General features: G+C 32.7%; 1 pseudogene; it reads right to left on the bottom strand.

Annotated features, from left to right (window-relative positions):
* Positions 1 to 3,359: 3,359 nt before the first annotated feature.
* LOC105625137 lies at positions 3,360 to 7,629 on the bottom strand (annotated as a pseudogene).
* Positions 7,630 to 8,704: the final 1,075 nt, after the last annotated feature.

Below are 8,704 nucleotides of genomic sequence, written 5' to 3'. Positions count from 1 at the left end.
CAGAAGCGTGATTCTGCGGAATGCTGGGATGCGCAGATACTGCGGCCGGATATTTTAATTTCTGTGTACCACATGTACATGTGTTTTAATTTCTACGTACTGGGATTTTGCGAAGATTACAAACGCGTGGTCGATCAACGCTCGTCATGAAATTGATTTTAATATGATCGCGCAACAACAATTGTTTGAGATCCGGCAACAGAGCCAACGCTCGAATTATTCAAAGTACAGTGGTGAATACCGCACGTGTTATTGAGCGAGATAAATAAGTTGTCGTATGCGCGCTTTGGAAAGAAGACAATATCTGAGCAAGGCTTTTCACTTGTGAGATCTGTACGAGTTTCTGCTCTTGCAGCACAACTAAGCATTCGTGGGCCATCAAGACGGCTACTCAGCTCGAGAAGCCGTGCTGCGTCATTTTCGCTACGCAAACAGGTCGAGAAAACGTCATGTCCGAGAATATGAGTCGATTCGACGACTGCAAATTAATCAATGCGAAACTCTACCTGAATTCGAAGTTATCCGTACGATGACTTGAATCTGGATTTTGATAAAATCAGATGTACAATTCTGTACGCGTGTTTCTGCAAAGGCTACTGCGGATACGAATATCATGAGCCGAGACTCATCTTTATAACATTTTTACGTAATGATCGTTCGTAATCGATTACCTTCGACAGAACTAATCGGTCAAGAGTGTCACCGCAGACATGCGATTAGACTTTAAATGTAGGAGAATGTGCCCGTGCAAATACAATAGTCTATTATCTCATCATACACGATCGTGGTTCAGTATAATCCATTGACCAACGTTGTGCGCAAAATCATCTAAGTGTATCTTTGACACGATATAAAATCTGCACCGCATTCGACCGCAATCGACCACAGTCTTCTCAACATGCCCGTGCCAATGTTCATGGATTTACAAGGATTCATTAACAAGAAATTTATCGTGAAGAAAGAGGTGCTAAAACAGAGGACCGTTCTCGCTTGTATTTTTACGAGTCCCGTACCATGGAAATTTTTGATAAAATTCGACAGGTCTTGCACTTCCTGATTAATTGCCTATCATCATGGATTATAATGAGAGGATGGGATGATCTGTACAACGAGGCGAAACGCATAATCACGACGGTTATATTTGATGTTATCATGTTAAGGGAGGTGAGAAACGAACGTGACTATGGAACTTGCTTCTGGACGATAAGCGAGAACGCATGTCGAGATCTTGAATACGATTTACAAAGACATAGATTCTTTATCTAATTTAAATGTTACTAATACTATACGATGTGGACAATGTTAAGAATTGCGCGTTACAAAATGTATTGAAAATATAACTGATTACAAAAGAATTTATTAAATAAAAGTACGTAACGTATTATTATGTATTCTTTCCCCTTCCTTTGTAATACATTTGTCTGAACGTATGCATGAACGTACGTATAAACGTATGTATAAATGTATGTATGAACGTACGTACATACGTTTAGACTCTCCCCCTCTTTCCAAAAAGAATTTCGAACGTGTCGCAACATGTTTTATCTTAGTAGATATTAGGAGTACAACTTTGCTTCCGCCGTTTTCCTATAGATGGCTTTAGCGGTAAGTGATGGTCGAAATAAATAGACGTCATACAATAAACTTGGGCAATTGTCAACATAACTCCATAGAAACATTAGTCGATTTGTGTCTGCATCATAAAGTTATTCTCGATTGAAAATGTCAGTTTACGAGCTAAATTCTCGTCATTTGCGGGAGGTTTTAATTTTTTGCTTTAATATGAAGAAATCTGCGGCTGAGGCTCATCGAATGCTTTTAAATACTTATGGTGAGGCCGCTATTAGTGAAAGAACGTGTCGTGAGTGGTTTCAACGCTTCAAGAACGGTGATTTTGACGTCCAAGGTCATGCTCTGTATTTGGTGGGACCAGCTCGGCATAGTGTATTATGAACTGTTAAAACCGACTGAAACAATCACAGGCGATCGGTATCGAACGCAATTGATGCGTTTGAGCCGAGCATTGAAAGACAAACGGCCGCAACGAGAGACACGATAAAGTAATTTTGCAGCATGACAATGCTCGACCCCATGTTGCGAAAGTGATCAAGACATACTTGAAATGGGAAGTCCTACCCCACCCGCCGTATTTTCCAGACGTTGCTCTCTCTACTACCTCTACTATCACTTGTTTCGATCAATGGCACACGGTCTGGCTGACCAGCACTTCCGGTCTTATGAAGAAGTAAAAAATTGGATCGATTCGTGGATAGCCTCAAAAGATGACCAGTTTTTTCGACGCGGGATTCGTACGCTACCCGAAAGATGGGAGAAAGTAGTGGCCAGCGATGGACAATACTTTGAATCATAAATGTATAACCAGTTTTTTATAATAAAGCCTCGAATTTCGGAAAAAAACGGCGGAAGCAAAGTTGTACACCTAATATATAATAAATATATAATTCTACAGTAATATAAATGTAACTTGTAATAATTAATAATAAATTATGATAATAATTCTGTTGTAATAATTATACATTATATTTATAAAAACTCAAAAAAATTGAGTAAAATTATTTTGAGATTAATTAAAGATTATAAGATTGCTTGAAATGTAGGATTATAAGACTGCTTGAAATGTAAAAATAACAATAAACTTTTAATAAATTTCTGTTATCATTTATTCTTTATAATATTAATATTTTTACATATAATATATCTCTATATCAGTATCCTGTTTTTACTAATATAAAACATATTTATATATAAACATTTTTTTACTTAATTTGTAATAGTATATAAATATATAAGTATATAAATATATTTTTTGCTGTAATATTCTTTATATAATAAAGTTAGAAATTATATTAATGAAGAGGATTGATAATAGCCCCTCTGAAATGGTAATCATATTGCTATGGAGCTTAAGCTTGACCAGTTGGAGAAATAAAATATTCTTTAAGGATATTTCCTTCGCTACAGAATTTTGTATGGGTTAGCACCCATTCGGTCAATTTCAGAAAAGTGTGACGAAAAATATCTCTTCCATTATCCTTCTCTAATGCTGCCATCTTGTTCCTCGATTAAATCTGTTATATAATACTGATGATTGTTCATATTTTCTTGTTCTTTCACAATCATAATAAAATTGTGTAGACGAGAGCTTTCAACAAATTTTCGCAGTTGGTTATTGACATGCAAAGAGGTTTGTGTAAAATACATCATCGTGCAATTAAAATGCCAAAAGCATTCTCTATTGTGCGCCATGCACGTAACAAGCGATAATTAAAGATCCTCATATCATCAGTCAATTTTTTATGTGGATAAGGCCGCATATGTATTGACAATGGGAAAGCACCTCATCGCAATAAAAAAAAAGGCAAAGGAATATTAGTCTCTGGAAGTGATGTCAGATCTGGTAAGAGTAAATTGTCTACAGCCAGATCACTTGCAAAATCTGTGTTAACCCATACTTCATCATCACTTATCGAACCTGAAAATAAATCACAGAGTGACAATTACAGAGAACATATATTATAAACTATATAGTAAACAGTTAAAGAGTAAATAAATATATCCGTACTGTCCAATGTCAACTCACATAAATTTATATAATGCATCACAGATAGCTGAAGTAAAATCATGCTGAAGAATTGTTTATAATATTTATATTATTATAGAATGCTGATCCAGAATTAGGTGGAGTTATGAATATATAATGACTGTCTATTGCTCCTAGACAATTTGCTCCTAGACAAACTGCCACTTTTTCAGTGGCAACTCTTCACTTATGGATTTCCAGTCTTCTTTACTAGGAGGTTTCAAAACAATTGGCTGTAACGCTGTCCAAATTGCCCAACAAGTCTCATTTACTATTTTATGAATAGTTGACTTGCCTATCCTAAATTCTGCATGTTTCAACTTAGTTATCCTTGGGATAAATATCTGTAATAATCATGATAATATTATTTCAAAGAAGAAAATTAAATAAAATTAAAGTATAAAATTTTTACTTACATCAAAATGACAGCAAGACGCAATTCTAGGAAGAGAAACTCGAATATTATTTTTAAATGAGGATGAAGCAAATTTAGTAGGAAATTAAATTGCTCGGGCCACATTCTATATAATTCAAAGAATTCTTCATGGTCACTCTGAATTCTTGAACGAGATTACGATAAAATCTTTGAGCATTTCGTAGCCTGTTTACAGGTCGAACATCAACGTTGCTTTGTCAATCTATTTCTTATAACCTGCCATTGCGAAGTAATAAAATATGTCAAGATAAGCAAAATAAAAAGAAAAGTTCAATTTTTCTTATATTCATAATGTTACAAGCTGAGAAAACGATCACATTTTGCATGTAACCTCAAACGAAATATTTTCTGATTTCAAACAGTTTGTTTTCTCATTGGTCGATTATACTATTACCACTGTTCCATTGTAAATAGACATTGTTGTAGAAATTGCACTACTGCCTATGTCCTACTGCTTTACTGCTTACAGCCAATTTCATTATAGACCTGGAATCCAGCAATATCTCGGAGATAAAAGAATCATAAGAAGCTTTAGAGGGAGAAGAAGAAGAAGACGTGAATGAAAGAGAGGAAGAGGGGGAAGAAGAAGAGGAGGCTAGATACTACTCATACTACTACTGATGTTGAAAGTAATAATATTTCGCTAAACTTTTTATACAATATATTTTTTTCATAATGTATTCTCATACGAATTTTTTATTAAATATTTCGTATACGCCGATGTTGAATGATACAAATCAATCGAATTAATATTCCAGAGATTTTACGCGAGTGAACAAAGCAATTAAAGATGAGTTACCTTAATATGTTAAACGTAGCCATTATTTCGAATGTAACAAAAGATTTGCTCGTGATGTCGCTTATATACGTTTATATATATGATATATATTAATGTTGTAAATATAAAAATTTTCGAGGTTACAATCTGACAAAATATTTTAGCATAATTTATTTTATTGATATCAATGTATAACAAAATTTGCTTAATTTTTTTCAGTACTGGCGAACAGAATCCCGAAAAACTGACAAAAAGTCGATTTTGGAATTTCAGTAAAATATGTATGTCATTGTCATCTCAATGTATCAAAGTAAGCCGAATTTAAATTTTATAATATTTAGCCAAGTATTACTTTTATTTTGGCAGAGCTTTGAATATAAGAACAAGCTTTAAACCGTGAACAACATACATAAGTTATAAATATTATAAATTTCAAAATCCACAACTTATATCTTAAATTTTATTATTTATTATTTTTTTGGTATATATTTATAAATGTTAATTATTAATAATCATTTATAAATCAATATAAATTAAAGTTCTATATCGATTGAATTGAATATTTTTACATTTTTACAAGTAAAAATCTGCTATCGATTGATATTGATTATAATCGAAGATACTGTTTTCTAATGAAATTTACTGATACATTCTCATATTGTCCTATCCCTTCAAAAAAAACCTGCCACTTTTTGTCACTTCGCTTCGGTTTCGGAGAAATAACTTATTCGATCGCAGCGCGCACACGTGATATAGTATCGAATATATGATGGAGGGATTACATGGTGTGAGATTGCAAATGTCTCTAAAATTTGCGCTCTGTCGTTTCTCTGTTTCTTGTTCCGCAGGCTGCCAACTAAGAAAAAGTTACGTATTTCGCTTTGCAGATCTAGTATTTTGTACTGGGAAAATTAGTGCAACACTGAGTGCAATTGAGTGCAAATCAATTTATATATTTTTTCAGTGTTAATAAATAATTTAATCATTTTAGTTAGATATTCTTCGTTATTACGATAACTTATAATGTTAAAAGAATTAAATTATTTATTAACACTGAAAATATGTAAATTGATTTGCATTCAATTGCACTTCTGACATACATAATAAAAATACTATATATTGAATAAAATATTTTATATTGAAAATATTATATACTGAAGTGTAATGTTATTTATCGAAATATTTATTAGGACAAAATAAACGGCCCATAAACAAAAAACTAATAGTAGATTAAATTATTTTGATAATATAAAATAAATTAAGCTCTCGAAATTTAAAAACAATAATAATAAATATGAAATTAATTAGTGGACAATTGAGAGTTAAGAATAAACGCAGTTATTCATGCGTGTAATTAATAAATGTATTTAATTAAAAATGATCTCTGAAATTACAATAATAATGTTTAATACACACATTTTTAATATTATTTAATGTCTTTTATTTAATGTCTTTTTACATAACATTTTTTATCTACAAACTCGACTTGATTTAAAAAATTTTTTTCCTCTTCTTTCGTTCATCATTTTTTGTGTATGATCTCTTATTCTATATTATTATCTCTTATTCTATATTCTATATTATATTATGTCTTTAACTCGTATGTATTATATGTCCGAGAAACCGCAGCACTTCTTCTGAGATACATTCTTTGTATTCGTCGTTCTTTTTCATAAGCATTATCACCTTTCGAATTACCATATCTTCTTTTGAGAAAATAATCTCCATCCAATTCTTTGAAGCATTTGTCCGCAAGTCTATTCATATGAAGAAGTTCAACTGGAATGAAGGATACATCAAGTGGCCTTTGGCGACGATTTTTACCCAGTTTATTTTTGCAGTATTGCAAGTGCGTTCTCTAAATGTGGGTATTTTTTCTTGAAATGATGTGCAACATATTCTGTGTGTATATTGCAAACCATCTTCTTGAACAATATCATTGTTTTTACAACCTAATGTAGATACAATTTCAAAATGCGCAATATTCAATATTTCATCCACTTCGAAGTCGTCGTACATCTTCATCAATCGGTTCGTTACTGTTGCTTGAATCCTTTTTTAACTCTTTGGGCGAAATGTTGATAATGCTATCAAATAATTCTCTTGTCAGAATTATTTCGTCTTCAGCGCGATCCTCATTAAATTAAAAGTGATTGAATTTGTTACACATAGTATCAGTTTCAGGAGCATGTGATGTTGTTCCATGCGATGGAGTTGATGTACGCATATCGACGTTGATGGAACTGAAGTTGATGTTAAAAGTGATAAAGTTATTGCAGTGACGGACGTTGACTTTTCAAATGAAATAACAGTGATGATACTTTGTCAGCAAAAGATGAAGACATATAACTTGTATTTAGATCTTCTCCGGTGTTACGATTCATGATAAACTGCGTGTGAATGTTTACTTAAAATGTATCATCTAAGTTGATATTGAAATTCGTAACCTGACGAATGGTCTCTGGAAGAACCAATAGCCCCCCCTAGCCCCACATAGCCTTTATGTAAGCAAAAAAATTTTCCAAAACATCCTGTTGATGATGTCTCTTGTGATGTTGTTGATGTTTATTGCGAATTATGTACATTAAACCAATCGTTAACAACTTGAACGAAATCAGAGAATTTCGCATATTCTGTAACATTTAAAAGGCCACATTGACCAGCCCATTAATCGCTTTTGCTGACGTGTATGACCAAATTTGTCATACAAATAGCCGCTGACCGGATAGCTTGTCGTAGAGTATTTCGAGAGTCCAGTATTCGTTGAGTTAAGCGATGTGTCACATGAAGATCACCTGCTTTGTTCATGTCCATGATTGACTGAAAGACTGTAGCAGTAAATAGTTCTTTGCAACTTAGCAATAAATAGCCATCATCAATAAATCAATTCCGTAACAATTTTAAAGGATTGTTCCGCGAAACATCTGCGAAAATGAATATTTTGACATTTTTTATAACAGGAGATTCAAAAAAAATTTGCTGGAGTAATGTTTATTATGTTAATTCATTCCATATTTCTTTGTTACCCATATCGTAACTGCAACGATTACGCATTCCTGCATTATATAAATATTTTACAGTTTCTATAGAATATTTAGTCTATTAGAATGTTCTTCGTCATTGATTGCTCAAATTTGTAAAAAATTGGTTGCTTCTATTTATTAAAGAGTCCACGAACCATGATGACTTGAACTTTTTTATAAGGACCAATTTTTCAATTTCAAAGATCAATTTCGTAACAGACTTCTGGAAATATACTCATTTCAACAAAAGTAACTTAAAACAGAAATTTTCTCAAATATTGTGAATTCTTTACCCTTTTCTCGCATCATGACTTAAAAACGTCAAATAAAAATTTCTCTCGAATGTCAAATTTTTTCAGTCCTATCTTCTTAACGATGACAACGTCGAAAAAGGTACATTAATTAAGTTTCTATTTCATATAGATGTATGCTTTCGGTTGATATAACGCGTAGCAAAATTGCTGAAACATAATCATCAATGGATCAGCAAATTTTCGATTTTGTACAATAAACCTTATTTCCTTTTGTAAAATAAGATTTTAATATTTCTTTCTTTTTTATCAACGATTTTGTTACAATTACATTTTATATTACAACTTTGTTTCCGCCGTTTTTTTCCGAAATTCGAGGCTTTATTGTAAAAAACTGGTTATACATTTATGATTCAAAGTATTGTCCATCGCTGGCCACTACTTTCTCCCATCTTTCGGGTAGCGTACGAATCCTGCGTCGAAAAAACTGGTCATCTTTTGAGGCTATCCACGAATCGATCCAATTTTTTACTTCTTCATAAGACCGGAAATGCTGGTCAGCCAGGCCGTGTGCCACTGATCGAAACAAGTGATAGTAGAGGTAGTAGAGGGAGC

This window comes from Atta cephalotes, assembly GCF_000143395.1.
Source record: "Atta cephalotes unplaced genomic scaffold scaffold00112, whole genome shotgun sequence".
Classification (NCBI taxonomy): domain Eukaryota; kingdom Metazoa; phylum Arthropoda; class Insecta; order Hymenoptera; family Formicidae; genus Atta; species Atta cephalotes.
This window is presented reverse-complemented; position numbering and strand designations above follow the sequence as displayed.